We start from the raw sequence: 12,701 nt of genomic DNA on the forward strand, positions 1-12,701 counted from the left end.
GAAAAAGAAGGATTACCAATGATGGTAATGGAGAATTGCCACAAGGTAAAAAAGAGAGTAATAAAAGGAAAAGACTAAAGAGAGAGAGTCTAAAGTGTGCGATAGGGTAGGAAAATATTAGAATAAACTTTTGAGAAAAATTTAGAGTAATAACAATATATATAAACTTTCAAAAAATTAGACAGCTGAGAGAGTGGCTTGACACGGCTGTACAGCAACATGGCAAATGAGATCTGAGGTAATAGGGAGCAGAGCATTCTGGGTAGGACCTTGGCTCGAGAGTTTTTGGGTGATGTGAGCTTGATATTGGCTGGCTCGGTTCCGAGGATGGAACCGATAACCCATCAGTAAGGAATGAATGAAGATTAACAACATCAGATGTAATATTTTCTGGGATAGGAATATTATCCCCTGGAGGGATATAGATGGCTGTTAAAAGTTACTAGGTTTAAAGTTAGCAGTTAGAATTTCAGCTAGTGAGAAGGATCGAATCGGTTTATCAAGAGAAGTGAGCGTGAGATGGTTAGAGTAGATAATGGCTACTCCACTTCCTTTTTTCTTTTGGCGGTCTAGTCTGAGTATGGTGTAACCAGGAGGGAGAATAGCTCTGTCAGAGTGTTGTGGTTTTAGCCAAGTCTCAGTAAGGGTGATTATATCTGGGGTATGGCTGGCTATCTAGGCATGAAATTTGCTGACTTTGTTTAACATACTTCTAATATTCATTGAGTGGAAGGATATGTATTTTTTTGGAAGAGTAGTGAGACCTGTATCTGGACAGATTATATTATTATCAAGGGAGGAGGTAATTGGGCCAGAGTTTGGATGGAAGTCCCCTGATAGCAGTAGAGTATTATGGGGGACATAGGTGGGGTGACTAGATGAGTGATGGAAGAGGTACTTCACTTTGTATTTAGTAGGGTTTGAAGGTGCAGGTAAGATTTTAATTTTAGGAAGTTGAGTATTTATAGGAAAGATTGATGAGCAAATATTAAAATATTGCAATGGATGTTGATAGAGGTCAGTAAGAGTTTTGGTAGGTAGAAAGTATGGAGGCATAAGTTGGGTATTATATGAGGTAAGAAAGTAAAGAAGAAGAAGTAGGTGAGGGAAGCAGAAAAGGGTTTTTTTTTTTGAGAAAGCCATGCAGGAAGAGTGGACATGAGCAACTGTATTAGAAATTAAGAACTTTGGGAAGGAGAAATGATGTCAATAGGAATAGTCTAACTATAGGGATAGTAATGAGTGTGGGTTGTTGAGGAAGATGACCATGAATCCAATTGGTAAGTATGTAAGGATGGAACAAGTTAGGATGATTCTATGAGTAGGAGCCTGGGAACAGGAAGGGGAGTGTTGATGGGGAGGGCTGAGGGAGAGGAGTTATATGAGTGGACAGGTATAAAGGAAATGAAGTTAAGGGTGGATGGGAATGGGGGTGGGTAAGAGAGCGGAGTGAGCCCAAGTGTAGCGAGGGTGAATGGAGCGGGACATAGCCTTGGTCATAGGGTCTCGCAGAAAAACAATCAGTGAGCAGGAGCTTCAGTGAAGCCAGTAAAAACACTCTGCTATAGACTTAAAGAAAGAGGTCAGAAACCAATAGAATAAGGGGCTTCAGAAAGTAGTATTAAAGAGGGGTGAAATACCTGGGGGAAGGTCACTGGTTCTGGTGGATGAGGTAATGGCCATGCAGGGACCAACAGTTAACAGTACTAATGATGATAAACAAAATATAGACACACAGTGGAAATGCAGTCTTTTTTATCTTAAGCTCTTCTAAGCAGCTGGATATCCAAAGGTATTCTGGTGCTGTGCATTTCACTTGGGTTTCGACTGTGGCTTTGCAAGGGTGTTTATAGTCACAAGCACAAGAGATTGCATGCAGTGGATCCTGAAAAAAAGGGGGAAGAGTGGAAAAATATAAGGAACCAAGTTTAGCTTCAATAAAGTAGACTGAAAAAGATTACAGCAGTTAGAAGAGCAGAAGTGGTGAGTAGAGAGATAAGTAAATTCAGAAGCAGGAGTGTATAGTGGTAGAGAGTGGGAGGATGCTAAACCAGAAGTTGGAGCAGTTATTTCTCAAAGCAGCAGACATACCATGAGGATGCTATTTATTTTATACCAGACACAGCTCACTTCTTAGCAGTCTATATAATACTGAGCACAGTGGCTGGGCTTTGAGTCACTCTGTGTAGGACATGTTGTTTAGTCCTTATACCCTTTTAGTAAGGTATTTCTGTGGGCATTCCAGTTGCTGCATGGGTCTGTGCAAATACATGCCAAAGGGGTCATTATATTCAATAATAACAACAACAGCAAGCACATTAGAACAAAGCACAAACCACCAGGCCAGGTATCAAAGATTTATTCCAGTAAAACACTGAAGGCTGTGGCCAAAGCCCTAGAGATTTTACTGTAATAAATCTTAGAGATATGGCCTGGTGGTTTGTGTCATTATATTCAATTATTGGCCTAATGAGGGCCAAGTAAAGAGGGGCAATGGCATCCCTAGATCTAGACACAACCCCTTAGTTTACAATCTGTGTAATATAGAAGGACTTTCTTACAACAATAGACACTTTGGTCAAATGTTAGGTCACCATCCACAAATGTTCCTAAATCCCAAACAACTGGGTCAAGTCTTAGGGGTGTATTGTCAGTGTGGTAGCTCCCTGGGATAGATGACTTCGCAAAGGCTAGAATAATACATTTTTGGCATTTAGTTTCAGACTATGATTTTGACATGTTATTTAGCTGAGACAAACCTTTCTGCAGGATGGCTGTTATTTGGGTATTCAATGACTGCTCCTAGCTGTTATATGGGTATTCAATGACTGCTCCTAGCTTGAGGTCATCTGCAGACTTATTCAGAACCCTTTAGTAATGTCTTTTTCTCAGAAAAGTAGATGCTAAATAGAACAGGCTGCAGCACAGAACACTGGGGGATCCCACTTGTATCTGGTCTCTTTGCGAAGGTAACCTCCCCTATTTTGATTATCTGTGTCCTATCTGTGAGCTAGTTGGCAATCCACTGGAGTGACATTGAGGTTTATTCCAGTTTATTTAGCTTTTCTACTATATCTGAGTGGGGGATTTTGTCAAAAGCTTTGGCCAGGTTGAGGTATGTGGTGTGTACTATTTTGTCTTCATCCGTTGCTTTGATGACATGTTCAAAAAAATCTACCAGGCTGAATAAGCATGACCTGCCCTTGATAACTCCAACTTGAGACAAGTCTAGTGCTTGGAGGTTCCCTATGTCCTGATTTATTAATTAATGCCATGATAAATCATTCCATGGCTTTGCAAATGATGCTGGTCAGGCTTATAGGTCTGTAACTGCCTGGGTCTGTGGAAGGTCCTCCCTTATGCATGGGGGTGACTGTAGCCATTCTCCATTCACTTGGTACAAAACCTGTATGGAGGCTGAGATCCGAGACGGATCCAGTACTTGGTGACACAGGTAGTTGCCTAGGGCCCAGTCACTTTGGGTGGCCTACTGGCTGGGGGCTGCCACAAAAATGTTAATTTCTTCATTAAGAATGCACTAGTCATTCATTACATTTCATCTTTAAGGACATAGCCAGCAGGTGTTCTTAGTAGCGTATGCACATTTGTTTTTAGTACAGCACATGCACATTTAAACTAAAATGGAGTGCACACATTGTTCCTGAAATTGTGTGTTTGTAATGCCTGCTTAGGAATATCAGGTCAGTTAGCTCATTCTGGCTCAAAACCTGTACCTTCAATACAGAATTCTAGAGCCTGAATCCTCAACACCAATTGCCAAACTGTCATCAGAAAAAGCTAAGTTTTAGTGCATTTTCAAAGAATGTTGAGTGTCTATTAATTTGCAAACAATGTTGAGCTTCTGTGCATTTTCAAGAACTGTTGAGCTTCTGAGCATTTTCAAGGAAATTTGAGTGTTTGTGCATTTTCAAAGAATGTTCACTTTCTATGCATTTTTACTATTGCTCATGCTAAGTCTGTTTTCAATGTGTAACTGTTTTGTTTAGCAAGTAGTCATTATCAATGTTTGTGCTATGACTTTTAGAAGCAGTGCTAGTAGCACAACCAGTAGCATACTTTCCTTTAGTGTAGAAGGCTGTGGGTTCTTCCCTTACCCCTTGTATACAGAGTGCAGTGTCTCCTTTAAGGGGGAATGGGGTGCTGCACGCTGGACAGTATCCATTTTTGAATGAGATGCCTGATAATCAAATTGATGTTATTTTGACAGCTATTTCCTGTTACAATATTACCAGCTTACCAATTGTTTTTTAAAGTAACATGGGCAGTTTATTCCTCAAGGGCAGCCGGCATTGAATTTGTACATGAAACATTGAAATATAAAGCTGTTTTCCAGCAGCAACATCTTCATTAGTTATAGATGTCTTTAATGTGTAACATACTCCTCAACTTCTTAGATGAAGAAATGTGGACAAAGCCTAAAATAATGAGGGACAAAGGCCTAAAAATAGGGACAGATGTTAAATATTGCTCATATAAATGTACAAACTAGTTAGAATAAAGAATTTGTATTAGCATGCATTTTCTGAAGCATATGGTCTGAAACTCAGATGTACATCATTTAGTGACTTCAGTCCTTGGGGATTTTCCAGAAAAACATACATTTTGTGAGGAAAAGACCAGAAATATGAGTCTGGACATTCTGCAAAAATCTGGGCAATTGAGAGGTATGATGTGGAATTATTTGGATGACTTGTACTTATGCAAAGATTGTGTATATTGACTGATATTGGTGGACTGTAATGACAGAAGTTTGAGTGCCCTTTTGTGATTGGTAGTTTTTTCCTTATCCATTCATATATTTTGTTTCATTGCTCACTGTAAAATGTCCAAAGCTACAAATGTAAAACATACGCTAACAAGTCATGCTGTATTATACAAGGAATATAATTTAATACAATCAGGATGATGCATCAAAGAATACATGCATGTATGCATGGTTGAAAAAATGTATGCAGAGGGCCTATAGTTTAAAAACAGTCCAAAGGTAAACTTTATCTCCATTGACCAGATGCATTTTCTTTGAATGTAGGTTTTAATGCCGTTTCAATGAATGTGAGTTTCAAGGGCACAGAAGCTTACTCTTCATTCTATGTTATTTTTTATTGTGGGACTCTATTATTTTGTTTAGCAAATAGCTACATGTGTCTGTGCTATAAAATTTGAAATAAAACTTTTAAAGATCTTTAATCATTGTAGAAGTAAAAAAGAAAATAATATGCATACTGACAAGTTTGAATAGTGTTTATGGTAACTGGAGAGAAACAGCCAAGTAATGGGACACTGGAATGGCTGAGGGAAAGGGCTGCTGGGGAGGTGCTGGGGGGGCTGATCCATTACCCTGCTTTGTGCCCCTCTTGATCATGATCCAGATCTGGCTGAGAGTGAACAGTATTATTAGCTGTGTAGCTAAATTGTGCTTCATGCATCCAGGGATATTATCAGGACTCATCAATGCAGTATTTTAGCATCTGATAGCTCTTTTAGGATTTGGTCTTCTGGAATATCTGGAAGTGAGCTAGTTTATATATATCCTGAGGAACAAACAGAGGGGGACAGAGGGGTAAAATTAGAGCTAAATTTAATGGCCAGTAGGTTATCTATAGCTTCAACCTCAGTGTAGATAACATTGTTCACAGTCAGCTCAGCAAATTGCTGCATTGTGCTTTTGAGATTACAAACATAACTAAAAAAATACCTTGTGATTGTCTTTGGCTTGTTTAGCTATTTTAGCCTCAGACCTGGCTTTGGTGGATTTTATTAAGCTCCTGAGTTGCTCATTTATTTTAGTGACACGTGCTCTAACATTAAGGTAATTACTCTCCTTACTTTTCATCAAAATACTTACTTTTCCTTTTATTATAAAGCTTTATTGATATTATGGTTCCGCCATGTAGGTTTGCTTCTAGGAATTGCCCTGCAATTGTTCCTGTGGGGTACAGCTGCATCTAAGCAACTGTTTACATGCTGGTATAGTGTGGTGGTGTACATTTCTGCTTATTCAGTGGAGTTATTTGGGCTTGGTAAAGATTTGAAGCTTGTCAATGTATCACTTAGGAGTAGGTAGTTTGTCTTAAAGAAGTTTGTAAAGGTACCTTGGGTGGAAGGGATCTCTGTTTTCAGTTTTATTTAGAAGGAGACTGCTTTATGGTCAGATCTAATAAGTGACGAAGACATTCAAGGGATGGTGCAAGATGGACCTATATTAGTAAGGACAAGATACAAGATCTTAGTCCCCCTACCAGGTCATGTATTGACAAAGTCCAGGAAACTCTGTGCTTCAGCACTAGTGGTTGCGTAGTTTTCCCAGCCTATAGTTAGGTAGTTTAGATCACCTAGGAAATGGTACTGGGTATAATACTAAGCAACTCTAGTTTCTGTAGATAGGTGTTGTGGCTTTCTTATTTCATAGAAGAAGTTCTGTAGCTAGCTAATATACGATATGGTACCCTTTTGATGGTTATTTGGACATGAAGAAGAGCTAGTGCATCATAATTGCACAGATTCATAGGAGGTTACTAGGATAGCAGCTCTAGAGCCTTTATAAGCATAGCCATGTTAATCCTGGGTTGCCCCAAGTATCCATGGTTAGATGGACATACTTTATATATCAGGACTAACTACCCCTGTCCATGAGGGACATGGGGGCCAACCCCATGGTAAATTTGTGGTCAACCATCCATTTGTCCAGGTTGTGCTTGAATTAGAGTCAATGAGGAGCTCTGCTTCATATGAATCCGAAGTTTATTCCACAGCAGTGGGAATATCTCGGAGACATTTCTGTCTCTCAAGCATGTTCTGTTAATGTTGGTGGGAAGGTTGGGATCCCTAGAGCGAGTGACTCTAGTTTCATTTGATTTGTGGATGTGCAGTACTTCCATCAGGCCAGGCACAAATCACATTTCAGTAGCATGTATTATACAGAGTACAGTGACAGGGCTTTCATTCTATCCATGTAGGTCATGGTATGGAGGCCTTGTATCTTCTTAGTGAGAAACCTCTGTGGTCTCTCCAGTTGCTGGAGGTGTCTGGTGAAATACATGCAGAAGTGAGCATTGTACTCTATTAATAATCTGAATAGGGTTAAGTAAAATGTAGTTATTAACATCATTAGGTCTGGATGCGATACCTTTACTTATGAGACAGATGTGCGATGTGGAAGGCTTTCCTTACCACTGTAGAAACCTGGTGGTCAAAGTTCAGATTGCTGCTGACATAATTTCCCAGCTCTTGCACCACTGGGTTTGAACTTAGAGGGGTGCTGTCAATATTGTAATTAGTGAGGAATTCTGCTTTGCTAAATGGGATAATAGTGCATGTTTTTTGTATTTAGTTTTAGACAGTGACTTTGTCACCAGTCATTTGTTTGTGTTCACCCCTTTTGTAATATGTTAACATCACTGGGGAACTCCATGAGTGTAAGCACCACAAATCCACAGGCACCAAGATTTTAATGTTGAAAGCAGGAACCAATACAAAACTAAAAACACGCAAAATTCACAGTACTAAGTATATTAACGTTCACTATAATCTTGTTTTCGTCATCAACTTCCTCAGATAGCTGTAACTTTTAATTCATCTCCTTTTTATATAAGGCTACCAGTCAGTTCTCCACCAATGAAATAAAAGATTCAATTAAATAGTGTTTTAGTTTATATTGCGTTGTAAAATGTAAATTTAAAATATATTGGTATATATAATATAATATAAAATCAAATATATAACAGTTAAAATTGCTACAAAAACAAATGTTTAATGACTAAAAAAAAAATATATATAGTGGTTTGTTAAAGTCTAAAATAAATGTTTGTTGATAAAATTAACCCAAACTGCTCCCTCTAGTGACTTGTTTAATGTATGTTTTGGTATCAAAACAATTCAACAGTGCAAAAAAGTATGCTCAAAATCTTGCTGCCTGTGGATTAGTGGTGCTTATTTTTGGTTTACCAGTTTTGTACTGGGCACTATCCGTTTTTTCGTTGAACTCCATGATTGTGCCTAGTTTACAATCATCAACAAACTTAGTAAGCCAAAGGCCATCTACTTTAGCCTGGCCTTCCAAGAAATAGATTCCAAATAGTAAAGGGCCCATTACAGATCCTTGTGTTATGCCATTGGTCATGGGTCTACTGATAGAGATGGAACTTTGACAGTATGTGTTCTCTTGGTGAGCCAATTAGCTACCCATCTAGTGATGTAAGGGTTAACACCTAGATGGGAGAAGTTTTCAATGATACTCAAGATGGGGGCTGTGATATATGCTTTATCTAGGTCAAGATAAGCAGCATGCAATGTCTTACCTTCATCCAAGGCTTTGATAGCTTTCTTGAAGAAATCTACCAGGTTCAGTAAGCATGATCTACCCCTAACAAAGACAAATTGGGTTGGGTCTAGAGTTTGAATGTCACATATGTCCTTGATGATTAGGTCCATGATGATCCTTTCCATGGCCTAGCAGATGAGGCTGGTTAAACTTATGGGTTTATACTTCCCAGGGTTGGTTGATGGCCCCCCTTATTCAAAAAAAGGCAAGTAGGTCAACTAGGTCCATTTTTAGATTGCTTTGTAAGCAACCTGGGATATTATCTGGTTCCACTGAGGCTGTATTTTTGGCCTTGGAGAGCACATATGACTTGATCTCTAGAGATACTAGGTAGAGAACTGGTGTCAGGTATGCATTGGTGTATGGCTGATGGGGGTAGGGCGGTGAATTCTGCAATAAATCTGTCAGCTAGCAGGTTGGCAATTTTCTCTGGTATAGTATGAGTGGTGCCATCTACTATTGGGTCTATATTACAATGTCGAACTAAAACAAGTTCGAGCATTGTAATATCAAACCCTAAAGTCCGAAAGTGGAAAATAGCAAAGCCACGGCACATCAACTTTTTTCCCAGGGAAAAAAATTGGTGGGCAGTTTTCATGACTTTGCTATTTCCTTCACTATGGTGCGATCTTGGAGTTGGTATATTTAAGTAGGGGGGTGTGGAGGGCACAGCCCCCCATGTTGGGGGGTATGGTGGGCGGAGCCCCCCACTTCAGTTTAAGTTTAAGGTTACATTTTTTTTTTTTTATCATGGAACAGTGATTTTTTCCCTGGGAAAACAAAATCACTGTTCTATGCTTTGGTTTTGTTGGATTTCGAACAGTAGGGTTCCATATTACAATGATCGAACTTTTGTAAGTTTGATGTTATGATATAGACCCTCTACTACCAATCTGGCACATAGTTGGGCACTTCCTTTTTGATTTTGGATGTAGTTAAAGGATGCCTTATGATTGTCCTTGGCTAGGGATGATATTTTTGCTTCATATTTAGTTTTAGAAGACTTTATAAGACTTCTGATTTGCTTGTTCAATCTGTGGAGGGAATTCTTCCTCTGCATAGGCAATTGCCTCTTGTTTCTGGACATCAGTTTCTTCCATTTTTTATACAATCTGCTTATACTAGATGTCCACCAAGGTGGCTTTTTTTTGGAGGGCCTGGTTTTAATCCTGTCAGGTACAGCCATGTCTGTACAGTTGCTAAGATGATTATACAGGCATTTGTGTACATCTCTGCATAGGAGTCATTATTGCCTGTGATTGCAGAAGATATTAAACTTTTTATAACATCACTTAGTAGGCTGTAGTTTGCTTTGGAGAAGCTCCTTAGTTTTTTGCTGCTTTGGGGGGGGGGGGTAGTTAATTCGAATGACACTGATTTATGGGCCAACCTTACCAGAGAAGCATCACACAGGGGGCAGTGCAGTGACCACCCATGTTGGTGAGTACAATGTGAAGGACATTAAAGCCCCTTGTGTGGGTTTAGACTATCTGTTCCAGAGCATTTGCATTGCCAAAGACCAGGAAACTCTGGGTGAGCATGTTTGAGCTTGTGTATGTTAACCAGTCAATTTAGGTGTAATTGAAATCTTCCATGAATAAGGTGTTTGGCTGTATGGCAAGTGACTCCAGCAAGTCCAGGTAGGTATTATGCCTTTCTTGTTTCAAGGAGGGGGACCTATAGCTAGCAATGATGTGTTTTCCTAAAGTTAATTTGGCATGGGGTAGTTCCAGACAGTTGCACTGTTTGACCAATGTGGAGGTGTACTTGGCTTTAATGAAAATGGATACACCTCCACTTTTGGTTCTTTCATGCTCCTTCTGAGGTCTGAATGTGTGGAAGGCATTGTAGCCTTACACAGCTGCGGTGCTCTCTGTAGCCTTGAATCACGGTCTTATAATACTGAGGCTCAAGTTTACAGATCTGTGAATTAAAGTAAGAAGGCAACAAAAACATCACATCACAGAAAAGAGAGCTGTAGAAAAAAGATACAGTTCAGTAATATGACTGTTGCAGATGTATTTCACATGTCAAATGCAAAAGTACTACAGGCCATTAATTCTCCATGTCTTCCTCATTCATTTTATGTGATTAGTGTATCTGGTTTATTTGTCTGTTCAGAGTATGAACTTGTACCTTGTAGCTGTGAATAAAACTGATTTTAATATTGAGTCAACAGAATTTACCCTATATTCCTCAGAATTTAAGTATAATGTATTTAGTTCATCCTCAGACTAGTTCTCATAATAAGAGAACAATTCTCAATTCTGTTTGAAGAAAAGTTGTGATAATTTCCATCTCATAACTCAGAACTGAACATATTCATCTCCAACATTTTCTCATCCATAGGAAAGAAATGTGTTACATCATTCTGTGTCAGCGTTTTGTGAAAGTTATATAAATGTATACCTAATAATGCTGGGTCACAAAAATAAACTGGTATTTGGAACAAGGCCACAATTTGTGCGTGCTAGAGGTAAAACTTGGAAAAAACTGTTTGTGACAGTGGTACAAAGACATGGATTGTGTTTTTCATATTACAATATATTATTGTTTTTGCCACTCTTTCTGCAGAATTCACTGTAAGATTCCCTAAATATTATATGTTTGTGCTTTATTTCCTGTACAGATTGCATTTTTGCACATTTTGCAGGAGTTCTTCTCACCAGGCTTCCACTGACAATGAACTGGAATGAGATGGAATTTTCTGACAAAATAAATGTAACTAAATAAATGACCAAACAAGCAAATGGATAATCAGCTAACCAAAGAAAGAACAAATTAAATCACCCTATTATTTTTATTTATTTTCTGAAAAAAATTAACATAATGTTGCACTAGTAATCACCCACTAAAACACATTCCCTACTTTTTTTTTAATTTCCTCTACAGTTTATATATAAATCCCACAAAAGCACTTCTTTTTGGTTCCCCAGCCTAGCACTGGACAGTGGATGCTAAACTTTCCCCCAGCTGTCCTGTTGACAAGCATTCTTCTGGGATGACAGACCACTTGTCTATATCTTTCTCCAAAAAGTGAGACTTGGACACTGAGAATAATGTCATCACATGCTCTGTAAGGTAGGACTTCACCCACGCAGCCTAGTCTATTGCCTTGTAGAAGCTGTAACCTCTACATATGGCTTGCTTTTGGGAAATGCACGCACAGCTACTTCCAAATATACTAACCCCTGGTAAATGGTGCACAACTAATTAAGCATGCTCATCATGGTCTTTCCCATTGACCATCTGTAGGTCCAACCCCCTGAGGTGAGCAAGCTGACATTTGTCATCCTCTCCTACTGCCAAATTCCTGCTCCCTAGTGCCTGAGGCAGTAGTTGAACCCTGTTTTTTCGTACAAAAGTCTGGGCTTTACTGGACTTTGTCTGCAGTGTTGGCCACGTCTCCAAAAAGATCCTAAGGAGTAACTCACTATGTTACTAGAATAGTACAACACTCAATGTTCAGTGATTGGTGACTACTAAACTCAGAGCCTCACTAGAGATGTTACATTTTTTTTTGCCAGTGGTAACTACTGGATTAGAGATTGAAACAATTTTGAAATTTGGAATAAAAAGACCAAAAAATTGTAAGCCAAAAATGTTGAGAACCATAGGAGTTAACAACCAGACTTGCCCCACTTCTGGAATCATGTTAGCACTCGTTTCTGTGTCCAGCTAGTCCTGGTGATTCAATATTCAACATTGTTCAGTCCTGCGGACATTAACATTTTGTCTTACGCTCACGTAGTATTGTTATTCTACAATTCAAAATGATTTCAATAGCTAATACAATAGTAAACCATTTGCCAGCTGTTACTAATGATTAAAAACCCTATCACTAAACCAACTGTCAATAAATGTTTTGAATATACTGTGACTAGTGGCCTACTTGATCTCAATAGGGAGATTGTTCCACAACTTCTCCGTCTTGTGATGAAAAGAGCTTTTCCCCAAAGAAGCATACTACACTCACATATTAAAAAATATATATATTTCTATCCTGACTGTACTGAATGAATCTGAGCCCCAAAATGGCTAATAATACAGCATTATTTAAACATTTATATACAAGAATCAGATCCTTTCTAACCAATCTATAATACAAGGAATACAGTGACAGTCATTCAAGTCTATTTACATAAATATAATTCTTAACACCATCACTCATAAAATACTTCTGAAGTTTTTACAATCTGGATATTTGGGCACAATAATAAACATAAGCAACATCACAATATTTTAAAGCTGTCTTATTCCAGCCTTGTAAAGGGGAATTAAACTCTATCATGACTAGAGCTACTAAAGAGAATGCCTATAATAAGAAGAGTTGCACTTTTCTATTACAAATATTAATATG

General features: G+C 38.6%; 1 protein-coding gene across 1 annotated transcript in view; it reads right to left on the bottom strand.

The window, feature by feature from the left end:
• COL5A2 (collagen type V alpha 2 chain) overlaps positions 1 to 12,701 on the bottom strand; it is a 738,909-nt gene that overhangs the window by 50,083 nt on the left and 676,125 nt on the right. The gene's annotated exons all lie outside the window — the stretch shown is intronic.

The sequence above is a fragment of the Protopterus annectens genome, chromosome 6.part0 (assembly GCF_019279795.1).
Source record: "Protopterus annectens isolate FY-2018-M chromosome 6.part0, PAN1.0, whole genome shotgun sequence".
In the NCBI taxonomy this organism is placed as follows: Eukaryota; Metazoa; Chordata; order Ceratodontiformes; family Protopteridae; genus Protopterus; species Protopterus annectens.